This window comes from Gorilla gorilla, chromosome 5 (assembly GCF_029281585.2).
Source record: "Gorilla gorilla gorilla isolate KB3781 chromosome 5, NHGRI_mGorGor1-v2.1_pri, whole genome shotgun sequence".
NCBI classification, from domain to species: Eukaryota; Metazoa; Chordata; class Mammalia; order Primates; family Hominidae; genus Gorilla; species Gorilla gorilla.
The window spans coordinates 104,086,468-104,104,356 of record NC_073229.2 but is presented as its reverse complement, the minus strand read 5'-3'; the positions used below and the strand labels follow the sequence as shown (position 1 = coordinate 104,104,356).

At 38.1% G+C, this 17,889-nt stretch overlaps 1 protein-coding gene across 7 annotated transcripts in view; it reads right to left on the bottom strand.

The window, feature by feature from the left end:
• Positions 1 to 17,889, bottom strand: part of TTK (TTK protein kinase) — a 98,487-nt gene that overhangs the window by 59,749 nt on the left and 20,849 nt on the right. For 3 of the 7 annotated variants that reach the window (XM_055391967.2, XM_055391972.2, XM_055391974.2), the window contains exon 2: positions 6,359 to 6,511. The exons of 2 other annotated variants lie outside the window; for them this stretch is intronic. The gene's annotated coding sequence lies outside the window, so the exon portion shown is untranslated. Of the gene's footprint in view, positions 1 to 6,344; positions 6,512 to 17,889 lie in introns of all 7 variants that reach the window. 2 more of the 7 variants (XM_055391970.2, XM_063707730.1) reach the window with 1 other exon arrangement.

The following is a 17,889-nucleotide window of genomic DNA, read 5'->3' as shown; positions in this document are numbered from 1 at the left end:
AAACCAAATAAAGCAAAATTAATTATAATTACAAAATTTCAGCAAAAATTATAATAAATACAAAATTAGAATTATTTTTCGTGTTTTTTCAAAAAGTCATTTTTTATATTCAAAATTATTTATTAAAAAGTCAAAATACAGACTAATGCATATACAAAAATTTAATCAACATTATCTAAAGTTAAATTTTAAAATTCATTTTTGAAAATTTAAAACATTAGATATTTTCATAAAAATAAAACTATTCACAATTCTAGCATTAAATGTTCATCTAGTTTTCAATATAAGAATCAATATCACATTTTATATATGTCATAGCTAGTTCAGCATTGTCCAATAGATACAGTGCAAGCCACATATACAACTTTTAATTTTTTTACATTAAAAGTTCTTCCACATTAGAAAAATTTAAAAGAAAACATTAACATATTGTTAGTATTTAATATATTTTATTTAATCTATATATTAAAATTTTTTGCATTTTTTTATACTGTCTTCAAAATTGAAAAACACACAAAAGTATATTTTACAATTATAACACTTCTCAGCGGGACACATTTCAGGTGCCCAAAAGTCACACGTGGCTAAGGTTACCATATTGGACCACAACATGAATTCTTTAATATTTCAAGTATTACTCCGTTGCCATGTGCAACTATTGCAAATACTATCTTAATTGAAGGCTTTCGGACCCACAGATTGACACACAAAGAGAAGCAACAAAACGGATTTTCCACACAACAAGGAATAATAGTAAGAGGAAGAACTTGACATGTTAACATGTCCAAGTAACTTGTCTTTTCTCTTACCTAAGCACTTCTACCACTCTAATCCTCGGAAGCAGTGTCCATCTCTGGTGGTGGTGCAATCCACAAACCATCATGGATGCAACTGCCTTTTGTTCCAAAGGACACAAGACAAGAGGTTGGAAGCAGCATTTCCTTGGGTCCCAAAGGAGGGTTAGGCATAAGAGTGGATCTTTAGGGATTACATGCTACATTGTGCAGTGTGGAGCATCAGACAACGAGTAACAGAAATACTATTTGTTCATTAATTCATTTGTTGGTGCATTTATGAAAATTAGGGCTGAAGGAAGAGGCTGCACTTGCTCAGGTATGAGGAAGATACTGGATCAGGGCAGTCCCAGAACTAACCTGGTTTCCCAGGAGCGCATTAGAAAAGGAAGGGATCAAGACGGGCCAGGTCTCTCAGGACTGTGCTAGATGAGGGAAGATGGGCTGGAATGTGAATCTTCATGTAGTAATAGCAGTGTTCCAAGAATGAGAGGAGTGGCAAGGTCAGGTCTGAGAGAGCAGGAGTACATGGGGTAAGGTTGGCAAACTGCAATGACCTGGAACGCACATACTCCATCAATTATTGCCAATCTTCTAGTTTTTCCAAAGTGGCCAAATATCTAGATACAAGATGCAAATGTTTCTAGTGATCATTATTATTCTGCATACATCTATGGTATCTACTTATCCATCCATCTATTCATTCATTCATTCATCAATTTAATATTTGTCATCTATACTGAACAGCTATTCATTACCAGACACTGTTCTTAGTACCACAGATACAAGGATGAATAGGATACAATCCCTACCCTTAAATAACTCTTACTGCTTTATAGGACTTAATCCTCTGCTAAGGCCTTCTTTCTTTTCTCTCCTAGTTATTTCCTCAAAAAACGTGAACACCTGTTTGTGTTGTCCTCCTCAATGCTGGTGCAGATCAAGGATCCTTTGGGGGCTGTTGTCCATGTTAGCTTTTTCTGGGAGGCTAAAAATTGCTGTGCAGAACCTCTTGGGCTTTCCTTCTAAGACCACTTGATAGAGGAAGTATATATTTCCCTCACCTTCTATATAATATCTGAATAGAAAACATAATATACACTGCCTGTGGTAGAACATGCCTGTAATCCAAGCACTTTGGGAGGATGAGACAGGAGGATAGCTCGAAGCCAGTAGTTTAAGACCAGCCTGGGCAACATAGTTAGACCCTATCTCTACAAAAAAAATTTTAAATAGCTGGATGTGGTGATGTGCACCTGTAGTCCTATCTACTCAGGAGGCTGAGGTGAGAGGATCACTTGAGCCCAGGAGTTCAAGGCTGTCATGAGCTATGATTGTGCCACTGTACTTTAGCCTGGGTGACAAAGTGAGACACTGCCTCTATAAAAGGGGGAAGAAACATGATATAGGAAGAAGCGGGAGAAGTATTTGCTCTCAGGGGACAGAGATAAAATACATTTGTGGTGGTCAAACCTGTATGATTCTTTTATATTATTTTGGTATTGGGAGAAATTCTTTCAACATGAGAATATACTATACAATACATAAGAGGACTTTAATTTTTCCTCCATGGAAAGAAATACTTATCAATGATTATTTCCCTTTCATACATACCAAGTAAATTTTAGAACATTACATATGGTTACTAAGTTAAATTATTAATGAAAAGAGAAATATATCTTTTAAATATGTTTTTCAATTTCCAGTGGAGAACTTACTCATTTTTAGGCAAATTTGGTAGTGAACTATGTCAGTGGTAAAAAAAAAATGCCATGCTTTAAACATATTTTAATATTCATTATCTCATTTGACCCACACAACAACTATATGATGTAGATAGGGAATGCATTATCTTCATTTATCAGATAGAGTTGAGCCATTAAGAGACTAGAGACTTGTACATGCCCACGCACATTAGGGCCAGAGATAAAAATAGAGTTGAAGTCTCTGGATTTCTAGTCCAGGACGCGTTCCATTATAACACAGTACCTTCCTAGTTGCTCTTCATAAAATCTATGATCTGGTACAGACAAAATGCTAAAGGAAAATCCTCATAAGTAAAAAATCCAACCTGCTAGCTAGGATCTAGTAAAATGCTCAGAACATGTTGTTTTCCTTTGCCGTACCCTTATTTATTCTATATCAAAATGGAATACATAAATATACACAACCAGAAATTTACTGAGACCAATTATTTCACAATTTTATGGATGTTGTGCCCAACATTAATTCACATGTCATCTCTTACTTGGAAATCTTTTGAATGATTCTGGGTAAAAACTTACTAATAATATAGAAAATCCTGCTGAATTTAATTAGCCTTTGGCAATAAAAATTTGTGAGTTTGCTGATCAGTAAGTTAGCTCTACCAGATAGACCTCATTATTTACAGACTTGATTTAGTTTCTCAGTAAAATGGTCTTCTTGGTAGAGCATGAGGGAATAATATTTCTTTCACTTTCTACTTTGCTTTATAACTAGGGAAGATTTTATAATCATTTAGATCTTACTTCACTGCCAACCCCTGAAATTTAATCCTATATATGCTCTGCCACAGACAAAACTTTCCACTTTACAGAAAACTTTTCTCCAAAAAATACCCATTGCCCCCAGATAGGAAATTCACTGATGTATTTGTTTTCAAAGAAAAGATAAAAGTTGTAGAAAGCAGCAATGTGGTAGGAAAATCACTCTTGATTAATTCTCAAAAGTGACGGGGTAGTGGGAAGTAAGGTGGTAGTGGGGGTGGCGGAGAGGTAGGAAGTAGGAATGTATATATATATTATGTATATACACACAGGAAAAAAAAAGATCTAACCTTAAAGAGTGTGGTGAGGTACTAAGAGTGAAAAACTGCACAATTAGGTCTCTAAAATAAATTACAAGACATTTAAATTGCTTTCTTCCTTTTGACTTCCTTGGATATAGTAATGTAGAGAGCAATATATAGAAAATATACATAGAAAAGCACCTCTTGGAATTCATTTACTAAAGTTTTCAAGTAAACTCAATGTTCTTTGCAGATAATCACAAGTTTTTACAATGGTTGAAATAGGTTGAGTGTTCTTCCAAGTAGCTAGAAAGACAGGTTTCAAAATGATGAAGGATAAAATCTCTCAGTTCAAAATTAAATTCACTTACTGTATTAGTCTGTTCTCACGCTGCTAATAAATACATACCCCAAACTGGGTAACTCATAAAGGAAAGAGGTTTAATTGACTCACAGTTCCACATGGCTGGGGAGGCCTCACAATCATGGTGGAAGGCAAAGGAGGAACAAAGTTACATCTTACATGATGGCAGTCAAGAGAGCATGTGCAGGGGAACTCCCCTTTAAAAAACCATTAGCTCTTGGGAGACTTATTCACTATCACAAGAATAACACGGGAAAAACCTGCCTCCACAACTCAACTACCTCCCACCAGGTCCCTCCCATGACACGTGTGGATTATTACAATTCGAGGTGAGATTTGGGTGGGGACACAAAGTGAAACTGTATCACTTGCTAATTTTATAATTGAAAAATTTTTTAAATTTCAGTAATGTAATTAAGAAGCCCAGAAAAATTCAAGTGTAATAATGCTTATCAGCTTCATCTTTTACTCCCTGGCCAAAACTTTATTTGGCTATCTTGTAAAAATTATGAAATTATCAATTAAAATATTATCCATTACTGAGAGGTAAAAAGTTAATATATACAATACAGCATATAAAATTAATATGAATGTAAATTTAGTGTAATAAACTCTTCAGCTTAATATTTCAAAGAAATCTAAGTTCTAAACTCACTTGTTTATTCAGATCTATTCTTCCATTCTCTGCTTCGGTTGATTACATTTCTATCTACTCATCATCCAAGTTAAACCTTATAAGTATCATTTATGCTTTCATTCTTCAAATATTTGTTGAGTAGCAGCAATGTCTCAGACCAGATGCTAGGCACAGGAGATACAGAGGGGCTAAGACAGACAAGGAGCCTTCATTCCAGTAGAAAGATAATAAGCTTTATGAATTAGTTAATCAGGCAAGATAATTTTAGCTAATGATAAGTACTGTGGAGGAAATAAACTGGGTGACGACAAGTAGAGTTCAATTTAAATAGCCTTCTCTGAGGAGGTGACACATGAGCTGAGACTAGAAGAGCTCAGAGCAGAATATTCCAGGTAGAGGGAATGACGAATAAAAGGATTAGAGTGAGGAAAAGTTCAATGTGTTTGAAGAACAGCCTGGGGAGGGAGGTGGTGTGAATAGGCAAGAGTCAGTATGTGCACAGACTTGGTCATGATGGTGAATAATTTATTATAAAATGATGGGAAGCCATTTAAAGCATACAAGTATGGGATTGATTGGCTTGATCTGATAGTCCTGGTAGAGAGGGACAAGACTGGGAGCAGAATGACTCATCATAAGGAGTCCAAGCAGCAGATAATGGTGGCTTATTCCAAAGCAGTAGAAATGCAGACCCATGATATATGTTGGAGGTGTAACTGGTAGGTCTGAAAAATTAATTAGATGTGGTGGGTAGCAGTGGTGTGCTGGAACAGACTCTCAGTAGCTCATGTGAGCTGAGTGCAAGCATATCCTTCCAACTCTGCATTCAGTGACGAAATGACACCTGGCTTAATCAGCCATGGAGGGAGTATCTATGATGTATCATAAAGATTGGCAAATGCTACAAATAAGGCCTTCCACACCCTTATCCCCAGACTCATTTGAATATCACCTGCACATCCATGGCTGGGTGGGGAAAGGAGAATAATCAACAGTTGATTTGGACACACGTTTGAGTCGCCTGTTGAGTCCTCCTTTTTCTGCTCCTTCATGCTCATCAGGTTTTCAAATTCCACAAGTTACTTTTCAAATCTATCTCTTCACTTTCTCAGCATCTGATGGACTGTTCACAGCCTCATCAACTCTTTCTTGCACTATTGCAAAAACTTCCTGGTTTCTCTGTAAAGAGTGTTGCCGCCTCAAATTCATCTTTCAAACATCAAATCAAAATTATCTAAACTACAAATATAATCTGATTACTGTTAGGTTTATAATCATTTAAATTGTTTGTATATAGGAAAAGTCCAAGCTCCTTAACATGAAGTCCCAAGGCTTTTATCCCTGAATTCTATCATCTGGTACTCCCTGTCTTAAACTTGACCAACATTCAACTGCTTCTTATTCCATATACATATCATGCTACTTCTCACCTTCAGGATATGTTTTTAAATGTCTCCACTATGGGAACTGTTATTCCATCCTCAACTGGCACACATAGATAATCTCTTTGGGAAGTCTTCCATGATTACTTCCTCCCCACACTGGCTAGATTTTGAGGACTAACATCTGGGCTCTTAGCCATTCACTGCACTTATTTCATTGTGTTGAAAGTGTTGAAATTACTGTATGTATTGCTGTATCTGTCTTTCCCTCTAGATTATGAGAAACTTCAAGGCAAGGATAGCACCTGAAGTACACAGCAAATTCAACATACATAGAAACTCAGTGAATGTTTGTTGAATGAACAAATGAATTTGTTAATATTTATTTATGGCATACCTTTTAGCCATTACCTTTTCTAGTAAGCCACAGACATCTCTGGTCAAAATGAAGAGATTCTTCTGTTTTCAATGCACCCCATCAGATCTCTGCCTTCACGTTGTCATTGAGGTTGTTGTGGAGGTTAATATCGTCAATACCATCATTATTGCTACATGTATTGGGTTCTGGAGGCAGAGGCAGTGAGATTAATTCATTTGCCAAGGTCATACAGTAAGTAAAGAGACATTTATCATCACTTATTACACTTTATTATACTAATCTTTTTACTTATCTTTGCTATACTGTCAATTCTTTGATGATTGTGCCTGAATCGGAGTCAGCTTTGAATAATAACAAAAACACTAGCAACCAATATTTATTGAGTACTCATACTACTTTATATGGCTGACCTCATTTAAGACCTTACAACATGTGTATGCTGTAGGTGCTATTAATAAACCTACTTTATAGTAAGATATATATTAAACCTACTTTACAGTAAAATGTATAGTAGTTATTTATCTTCAAGATAAATTCCCAGAATTGAAATTACTGCAAAAGGTTATAACTATTTTTTCACTTTTAATTTATTATTTATGATTTTAAAAATAATCTTCATTTTTAGAACAGTTTTGGATTTAAATAGAAATTGCAAAGATAAAAGAGTTCTCATATACCTCACACACATTTTCCCCTATTATTACCATCTTACATTAGGATGGTACATTTGTCACAATTATTGAACCAATATTGAGTCTGTACTTTATTCAAATTTCCATAGATTTTACCTAATGTTCCTTTCATTTCCAGGATCCCCTCCAGAATACTAACTATATTATTTTAGTTTTCATGTTTCCTTAGGCTCCTCTTGGCTATGACAGTTTCTCAGACTTTCTTTGTTTTGGATGACCTTTATCATTTTTAGGAGTATTAATTATACATTTGTAGAATGTTTTGGGAACTTGTCTGATGTTTTCACATGATTAGACTGGGGTTGTGGATTTGGGGAAGAAAGACCACAGAGGTAAACTGTTATTTTCATCAAATCATATTAACGGTACATACTATCAACATTTTTTATCACTGTTGATGTTGACCTTGATCATGTGATTGAGGTAGTATTTGTCAGGTGTATCCATTTTAAAGATACTCTTCTTTCCCTCTTTTCATACTGCACTTTTTGGGAATAAGTCACTGGGTGCAGCCTACATTTAAGGAATGGGGTGTTATGTTCCACCTCCTTGAAGGTGGAGTATCTACATAAATTATTTTGAACTCTTTGGCAAGGGAAATTTATCTCTTCTTTCTTTCTTCTCCCCTCCCCACCTCGCTTCCTCCCTCCCTTTTTTGGTTCATGGCTATTTGTTTTACATTTTGGGCTACAGTGCAATACTACCTTAATTTGTTACTCAAAATGTTTCAGCTTTAGGCTTTGGTTCCGGTATCCCTTTGCCATATCCATAAAATTGGGGGGGGGTGGTTTCTCTGAGTACTTCCTTACTTTCTGGCATAACTACAGAAAGTTATACCAGGCTCTTCTTACACATGTCCTGCCCCAGTCCTAGAGCTAGTTATTTTTTCAAGGATTTCTGGTTACTTAGATTGGAAAATGGTATTAAAAACCAAAATCTGGGCTGGGCGCGGTGGCTCACGCCTGTAATCCCAGCACTTTGGGAGGCCGAGGAGGGCGGATCACGAGGTCAGGAGATCGAGACCATCCTGGCTAACACGGTGAAACCCCGTCTCTACTAAAAAATACAAAAAAAATTAGCCAGGTATGGTGGCGGGCGCCTGTAGTCCCAGCTACTTAGGAGGCTGAGGCAGGAGAATGCCGTGAACCCGGGAGGCGGAGCTTGCAGTGAGCAGAGATCACACTACTGCACTCCAGCCTGGGAGACAGAGCGAGACTCTGTCTCAAAAAAAAAACAAAACAAAACAAAACAAAAAACACCAAAATCTGGATGCGACGTGTGCTTGTTGCCTGTAGAGTATCATTTACTCTTAGCCCTCTCAGCTGACAGGGCAAAGGAATACATATGAGTATACTAACCTGTGTATTTACAGACAGTCCCTGACTTATGATGATTTTTTAACTATATCATGGTGCAAAAAATCATGTACATTCAGTATGCTCCCCAACTTACAATGGGGCTATATCTGGATAAACCCATTATAAGCTGAAAATACCTTAGTCGAAAATGCACTTTTGACTTACAATATTTTTAATTTATGATGGGATTATCTGAATATCAAAGTTCAGGAACATCTGTAAACATATCTACATGTAAAACTCTTTTCATCTATATTAAACCAAACGGGAGTTTATGCTGGTGTGTCCAACTCTAATCTACTACAATAGGGATCATCCTAGCCTCCTCCCTTTGCTTACCTTTAAATTTACACTTTAATAGTAAGAAACCTGGATTCCACCATTTGCCATTCATTTACTTAATTGTTCAATTCTAGTACACATACACAGCAGTATCAGAATTGTTGACTCATAACACTGTAGGAAATAACTATATCAACTACAGTACATTACCTATGTGCTGTTCCTTTCTCTTTTAGTCTTACAGATTACTTATTTTCAAATGGACTTAGGTCAGCAAATTTTATCCCAACAACTTTCAGTGAGGTTGTTCTATACATTTTGAAATACAATTAGATTATATTGTAACAGTCTATATTTCATCCTGGAACCCTCCAAATTCCAAAATAATTTTGGAAATTTTGCATACATTAAGGTTTACTCTTTGCTGTAAAGTCCTATGGGTTGTGAGAAACGCATAGTGTCGGCAGGGCACGGTGGCTCATGCCTGTAATCCCAGCACTTTGGGAAGCGGAGGAGGGGTGGATCATTTGAGGTCAGGAGTTCAAGACCAACCTGACCAGCATGGTGAAACCCCGTTTCTACTAAAAACACACACACACACACAAAAGCTGGGTGCGGTGGCGCATGCCTGTAGTCCCAGCTACTCAGGAGGCTGAGGGAAGAGAATTGCTTGAACCCAGGAGGCGGAGGTTGCAGTGAGCCGAGATTGTGCCATATCACTCCAGCTTGGGTGACAGAGCAAAACTCCGTCAAAAAAAAAAAAAAAAAGCATAGTGTTATTTATCCACCAATACAGTATCATACAGAATATTATCACCACCCAAACAAAATCCACTATACTTCACATATTCAACTTTCTCCCCTCCCCTTTAGCCCCTGGCAACCACAAATCTTTTTTTTCTCTTTTTAAAGAAAGGAATCAGGATTAACCAAAATCCACATATAAAAGGAGAAAACTTGCAGATTTTTCAAATTTCTATATATCCTCTTTATATTATGATTTATAGCCCTCATCATGCTGTACCTTCACTCCATTGATTCTATCATGAGACTTACAGGAAGAAACAGTAAAACTGATCTCCACAGGCCCACTATCATGTTTTTTAGTCTAGTTTGTGCAGTCCTACGCATATGCTGCAGGAAGGGATGACTCTCCATAGTTTCCACTGATAGGAAGACCATATGAATAAGGGAAGAGAAATATAAATGAAACATCCATATAATCTAGCAAGGCTTTCTTGCTCTTTTTAATTTTTATTTTTATTTACTTATTTTTATATTATTTATTTATTATTTTTAACTTTTACTACAGGTTTAGGGGTACATGCGCAGGCCTGTCACATAGGCAAACTCACATCATTTGCTGTACAGACCATTTCATAACCCAAATACTAAGCCTCGTACCCATTGGTTGCTTTTTTCTGTTCCTCTCCCTCCTCCCACCTTCAACTTCAAGTAGAACCCAGTGTGTTGTTCTCCACTTTGTGTCCATGTTTTCTCATCATTTAGCTCCCACTTATAAGTGAGAACATGCAGTTCTGTTCCTGTGTTAGCTTGTTAAGGATGATGGCCTCCAGTTCCATCGATGTTCCTGCAAAGAACATGATCTTGTTATTTTTCATGGTTGTGTAGTATTCCATAGCATATGTGTACCACATTTTCTTTACCCATTCTACCACTGATGGGCATTTAGGTTGATTCCATGTCTTTGCTATTGTAAATAGTGCTGTAATGAACATGTGTGTGCACGTGTCTTCATGGTAGAATTATTTACGTTCCTTTGGGTATATACTCAGCATTGGGATTGCTGGGTTGAATGGTAGTTCTGTTTTTAGCTCTTTGAGGAATTGCCACACTGCTTTCCACAATGGTCAAACTAATTTACACTCCAACTAACAGTGTATAAACATTCCATTTTCTCTGCAACCTCACCAGCATCTGTTATTTTTTGACTTTTTACCAATAGCCATTCTGACTGGTGTGAGATGGTATGTCATTGTGGTTTTGATTTGCATATCTCTAATGCTTGGTGATATTGCATTTTTTTCATATGCTTATTGACCACATGTATGTCTTCTTTGAAAAGTGTCTGTTTATGTTCTTTGCCCAATTTTTAAAGGGCTTGGTTTTTTCTTGTAAATTTGTTTAAGTGCCTTATAGATGTGGGATATTAGACCTTTGTCAGATGCGTAGTTTGTTAATATTTTCTCCCATTCTGTAGGTTGTCCATTTACTCTGTTGATAGTTTCTTTTGCTGTGCAGAAGGTCTTAAGTTTAATTACATCCCATTTGTCAAGTTTTGCATTTGTTGCAATTGCTTTTGGCATCTTTGTCATGTAATCTTTGGCAGTTTCTATGTCCAGAATGGTATTGTCTAGGTTATCTTACAGTGTTTTTATAGTTTCGGGTTTTACATTTAAATCTTTAATCTATCTTGAGTTGGTTTTTGTAAGTGGTATAAGAAAGGGATCCAGTTTCAATCTTCTACATATGGCTAGCCAATTATCCCAGCATTAATTATTGAATAGGGAGTCCTTTCTCCATTGCTTGTTTTTGTCAGCTTTGTCAAAGATCAGATGATTGTAGGTGTGTGGCCTTATTTATGGGCTCTCTATTCTGTTTCATTGGTCTATGTGTCTGTTTTTGTACGAGTGCCATGGTGTTTTGTTTACTGTAGCCCTGTAGTATAACTGTGATGCTGGATTCAGTTTGCAAGTATTTTGTTGAGGATTTTTGCATCAGTGTTCCTCAAGGATACTGGCCTGAAGTTTTCTTTTTTTGTTGTGTCTCTGCCAAGTTTTGGTATCAGGTTAATGCTGACCTCATAAAATGAGTTTGGGAAGAGTCCCTTCTCCTCAATTTTTTGGCATAGTTTCAATAGGAATGATACCACCTCTTCTTTGTACATCTAGTAGAATATGCCTGTGAATCTGTCTGGTCCTGGGCTTCTATTTGTTGGTAGGCTATTTATTACTGATTCAGTTACAGAGCTTGTTATTGGTCTGTCCAGAAAATCAATTTCTTTCTGGTTCAGTCTTGGAAGGTTGTATGTGTTCAGGAATTTATCCATCTCTTCCAGGTTTTCTACTTTGTGTGCATGGAGGTGTTCATAGTAGTCTCTGATGGTTCTTTGTATTTCTGAGGAGTCAGTGGTAACATCCCATTTGTCATTTCTGATTGTGTTTATTTGGATCTTCTCTCCTTTTTTTTTTTATTAGTCTAGCTAGCAGCCTATCTATCTTTTCAATTTTTTAAACAAACCAATTACTGGACCCGTTGATGTTTTGAATTTTTTTGTATGTGGATCTCTTTGAATTCAGCTCTGATTTTGGTTATTTCTTGTCTTCTGCTAGCTTTGGGGTTGGTTTGCTCTTGCTTCTCCAGTTCTTTGATGTTAGGTTATTAATTGGAGATCGTTATCCCTTTTTGATGTGGGCATTCATATTACGAATTTTCTTCTTAACACTGCCTTAGCTGTGTCTCAGAGATTCTGGCATACTGTATCTTTGTTCTCATCAGTTTAAAAAAACTTACAGATCTCTGCCTTAATTTCATTATTTACCCAGAAGTCATTCAAGAACAGATTGTTTAATTTCCATATAATTACATGGTTTTGAGCAATTTTTTTGTCTTTATTTTTATTTTTACTGTGCTGTGATCTGTGAGTGCATTTGATATGATTTCAGTTCTTTTGTATTTGCTGAGGATTGTCTCATGTCCAATTATGTGATTGATTTTAGAGTATGTGCCATGTGGCAAAAAGAGGAATGCCTATTCTGTTGTTTGGGGCTGGAGACTTCTGTAGAAGTCTATCAGATCCATTTGGTCCAATATTGAGTTCAGGTCCTGAATATCTTTATTAATTTTCTGCCTTGATGATCTGTCTTATACTGTCAGTGGAGTGTTGAAGTCTGTCACTACTAATTGTGTGAAAGTCTAAGTTTCTTTGTAGCCTCTAAGAACTTGCTTTTTGAAAGTAAGTGTTCTGTGTTGGGTGTGTATACACTTAGGATAGTGAGGTCTTCTTGTTGAATTGAACCCTTTACCATTATATAATACCCTTCATCCTTTTTGATCTTTGGTGGTTTAAAGTCTGTTTTGTCTGAAATTAGAATTGTAACTCCTGCTTTTTTTCTGATTTCCATTTGCTTGGTAGCTTTTTCTCCATCCCTTTATTTTGAGCCTATGGGTGTTACTGTGTGTGGTCTCTTGAAGACAGCATACCACCGAGTCTTGCTTTTTTATCCACATTGCCACTCTGTGCCTTTTAAATGAGGCATTTAGCCTGTTTACATTCAAGGTTGGTATTGATATGTATGGACTTGATCCTGTCATTGTGTTGTTAGCTGGTTATTATGCTGGCTTGTTTGTGTGGTTATTTTATAGTAGCACTGGTCTGTGGTTGCTTTATAGTATCACTGGTCTTAAGTGTGTTTTTGTATTGGCTGATAATAGTCTTTCCTTTCCATATTTAGAGCTCCTTTCAAGAGCTCTTGTAAGACAGGGCTGATGGTAATAAAATCCTTCAGTATTTGCTTACCTGAAAAGGATCTTATTTCTCCTTCACTAACAAAGCTTAGTTTTGTTGCATATAAAATTCTTGTTTGAAGATATTTTTCTTTAAGAATGTTGAATATAGGCCCCCAGTCGCTTCTGGCTCATAGGATTTCTGCGGAGAGGTCCGCTGTTAGCCTGATGGGGTTTTCTTTGCAGGTGGCATGCCCTTTCTTGCTGGCTGCCTTTAACATTCTTTCTTTTATTTTATCCTTGGAAAATTTGATGATTATGTGTCTTGGGATGATCCTCTTGTGTAGAATCTTGCAGGAGTTTGCTGTATTTCCTGATTAACATTCTTTCTTTTATTTTATCTTTGGAAAATCTGATGATTATGTGTCTTGGGATGATCTTATTGTGTAGAATCTTGCAGGGGTTCTCTGTATTTCCTGAATTTGGCTGTTGGCCTAATGAGGTTGTGGAAATTTTCATGGACAATATCCTGAAATATGTTTTCCAAATTGTTTGCTTTTTCGTCATCTCTTTCAGTGATGCCAGTGATTTGTAGATTTGGCCTCTTTACCTAGTCCCATATTTCTCAGAGGGTTTGTTCATTCCCTTTCATTCTTTTTTCTTTATTTTTGTCTGACTGTCTTATTCGAGAGAGTCAATCTTCAAGATCCAAGATTCTTTCCTCAGCTTGGTCTACTGCTGTTAATACTTACAACTGCATGGTGAAATTCTTGTAGTGTATTTTTCAGCTCTATTGGATCAATTAGGTTCCTTTTTATAGCTGTTATTTTGTCTATCAGCTCCTGTATTGTTTTCTTGTAATTCTTAATTTCCTTAAATTGGGTTTTGCTTTTCCCCTGAGCCTTTATGATCTTTGTTTCTATCTGTATTCTGAATTCTATTTCTGTCATTTCAGCCAACTCAGTCTAGTTAAGAATCCTTGTTGGAGAATTAGCGTAATCATCTGGAGAACCTTAAGACACCCTGGTCATTTGAGTTGTTGGAGTTCTTGCATTTGTTCATTCTCATCTCTGCTTGTATGTGTTCCTTTAACTGCTAGGCTATCCCTGATTGAAGTAGTCAGGTGGGGGCATGGTGGTTGTACTGGAGTCCCAGGTCAGGCGGCCCTGCCCAGTGAGAAGTAAGGACCAGGACCTTCATGGAGAACAGACAAGACACTTTTACGTGAGGTAGGTGCTCCTCTGGGGGTCTGGACCAACACCTGGTTTCATGGATGCTCCAGAGCCTGGACACAGCAAGGGTGAGGGCTGGAAGACAGCAAAGATGGCAACCTGCCCCTTCCATTGGGAGCTATGTCCCAGGACTGAAGAGCTACTACTGGCTCGATAGTCCAGAGTGGGGTGGCTGGAGACCCAGGCCAGGAGAACCTGTCCAGTGAGGAAATGTGAGATCAGGAACCCATGTAACAAAGACTCTGGCCACTTTTCCACAGGGCTGTTGCAGTATGCTGGGGTTCTGATCCAGTGCCAAAACCTCAGGTTTTCCAGTACCTGAAGGTATCCAATCTTTTTACTGTCTCTAGAGCTTTGCCTTTTTAGAAATGTTAGATAATTAGAATCACATATTATGTAGCCTTTTTAGACTAGTTTCTTTCACTTAGCAATATTCATTTATGCATTTAAGTTTTATTCATGTCTTTTCATGGCTTGACAGCTCATTTCTTTTTATTGCTGAATAATATCCCACTGTATGGATGTGCCAAAATTATTTTATCCATTCACTTATTAAAGGACATCTTGGTTTCTTCCAATTTTTGGTGATTATGAAGAAAGCTGGTATAAACATCTCTGTGCAGGTTTTTTTATTTTGTTTTGTTTTACAAGAGAACAAATCCACTTATTTATTTACTTTTCATTAGTTTAAGTCCTTGAGGGGTACAGTATTGTTACTGGGAATTCTGTGTTGGCATGGATTCTTTAACCTAGAAGATCAACAGAGCTGGAGCTCTGGACCGGTAATCTTGGTTCCTGTGATACTGAGCAAAGAATTGCAAAGTAACACCAAAATGCAAGCTCAAAGCAGAGTTTACTGAAGAACAGTAATAGACTCTCAGAGAGAGAGTGGGCTGATTTCTGCAAAGTGAAATCAGCCCCTTTTTACAAAACTCAGAGGGCTTTGATGCAGCTTTTGTGGGAAGGAGTTAGGGTTTGGCCTCTGTCTGAGTAACAAGATGATGTCATTTGATTGGCAGTATATGGACATGTAGCTAAAATTAAACTGTGCATGCTCTTACTCATATTTTGTTAACAAAAGCCCATGGTTAGTGGCTGTAAAAGCACATGTAAATTTTATTATAATGATGGTATAATGAGCATGGGGTGAACTTGAGGACACAGTTCTATGTTACTGGGCATGTGCCACTTTAAGTAATTTCCACCTGTGCCCTACTTTCTCCTTCTCCAGGATGTGTTGGCCCACAGACTTTACCACAAACTCCAACTGTTAGAGTGGAGTTACGGCAGTTCTGGGCTGAACTCAGGTGGGCCATGGGCTGCCTTAGTGACAGCCTTTTGGTTCTCTTTTCTTACCCCCTCCAAGCTGCTAATATCTATCTAATTATCTAAAAGTATCACATTGATTTTGTGTTCAATGGCCTTAGCAGGAAAGTTGTTTTGGAATTTATTATGAACGATGTCACTTTTTTCATGGGCACAAGTTATCTTTTCCAGATTACTCTGGTTTTGTTTGGTTTGCTGGCAGAAGTCACTGTGTTCTTTGCTTCGTACACAGAAGCACATCTCTTGGCCAAACAGAATTCAGTTTCATCTTGGACACAAATACCTTCAATTTTAAGAAGAGCCATGTGCTCCCTTTGGTTCCAGAGATCCCACTTACAGCCATCCAAAGTGGCCTTGGAAAACAGCCTTCCAAACAGATTTATCTTTTAGAAGTTCTTTTCCCAGTAGGCCTCCACAGACTACAAAATGGTGGGAAGAACCATGTGGAGGTTTTGGTATGGATGTACATTTTCAAATCAGTTGGGTAAATAAATAGGAGCATGATTTCTGAATTGTTAGGTTTTCTTTTGAAATTTAGCCATTCTCATAAATGTGCAGTGGTATGTCATTGTTATTTTAATTTGCAGTTCTTAATGACAAATGATGTTGAGCATCACATATCCTTATTTCCCATCTGCAGATCTTCTTTGATGAGGTGTCCAGATCTTTTGATTATTTTTTCAATCGAGTTGTTTGTTTTACTGTTGTTGTTATTGTTGAGTTTTAAGAGTTCTTTGTATATTTTGCATACAAGCCCTTTATCAGATATGTGTTTGCAAATATTTTCTTCAGTTCTGTAGTTTGTCTTTTCATTCTGCAAATAAATAGTCTTTCACAGAGCAGAAGTTTTTAATTTTAATGACATCAATTTTTTTCTTTCATAGATTGTGCTTTTGATGTTGTATCTAAACACTCATCACATGGAGGAGCCAAGATGGCCGAATAGGAACAGCTCCGGTCTACAGCTCCCAGCGTGAGCAACGCAGAAGATGGGTGATTTCTGCATTTCCATCTGAGGTACCGGGTTCATCTCACTAGGGAGTGCCAGACAGTGGGCGCAGACCAGTGGGTGCGTGCACCATGCGCGAGCCGAAGCAGGGAGAGGCATTGCCTCACCTGGGAAGCGCAAGCGGTCAGGGAGTTCCCTTTCCGAGTCAAAGAAAGGGGTGACGGACGTACCTGGAAAATCGGGTCACTCCCACCCGAATATTGTGCTTTTCAGACCGGCTTAAAAAACGGCGCACCACGAGACTATATCCCACACCTGGCTCGGAGGGTCCTACGCCCACGGAATCTCGCTGATTGCTAGCACAGCAATCTGAGATCAAACTGCAAGGCGGCAGCGAGGCTGGGGGAAGGGCGCCCGCCATTGCCCAGGCTTGCTTAGGTAAACAAAGCAGCCGGGAAGCTCGAACTGGGTGGAGCCCACCACAGCTCAAGGAGGCTTGCCTGCCTCTGTAGGCTCCACCTCTGGGGGCAGGGCACAGACAAACAAAAAGACAGCAGTAACCTCTGCAGACTTAAATGGCCCTGTCTGACAGCTTTGAAGAGAGCAGTGGTTCTCCCAGCACGCAGCTGGAGATCTGAGAACGGGCAGACTGCCTCCTCAAGTGGGTCCCTGACCCCTGACCCCCGAGCAGCCTAACTGGGAGGCACCCCCCAGCAGGGGCACACTGACACCTCACACATCAGGGTATTCCAACAGACCTGCAGCTGAGGGTCCTGTCTGTTAGAAGGAAAACTAACAAACAGAAAGGACATCCACACCAAAAACCCATCTGTACATCACCATCATCAAAGACCAAAAGTAGATAAAACCACAAAGATGGGGAAAAAACAGAACAGAAAAACTGGAAACTCTAAAACGCAGAGCACCTCTCCTCCTCCAAAGGAACGCAGTTCCTCACCAGCAACGGAACAAAGCTGGATGGAGAATGATTTTGACAAGCTGAGAGAAGAAGGCTTCAGACGATCAAATTACTCTGAGCTACGGGAGGACATTCAAACCAAAGGCAAAGAAGTTGAAAACTTTGAAAAAAATTTAGAAGAATGTATAACTAGAATAACCAATACAGAGAAGTGCTTAAAGGAGCTGATGGAGCTGAAAACCAAGGCTCGAGAACTACGTGAAGAATGCAGAAGCCTCAGGAGCCGATGCGATCAACTGGAAGAAAGGGTATCAGCAATGGAAGATGAAATGAATGAA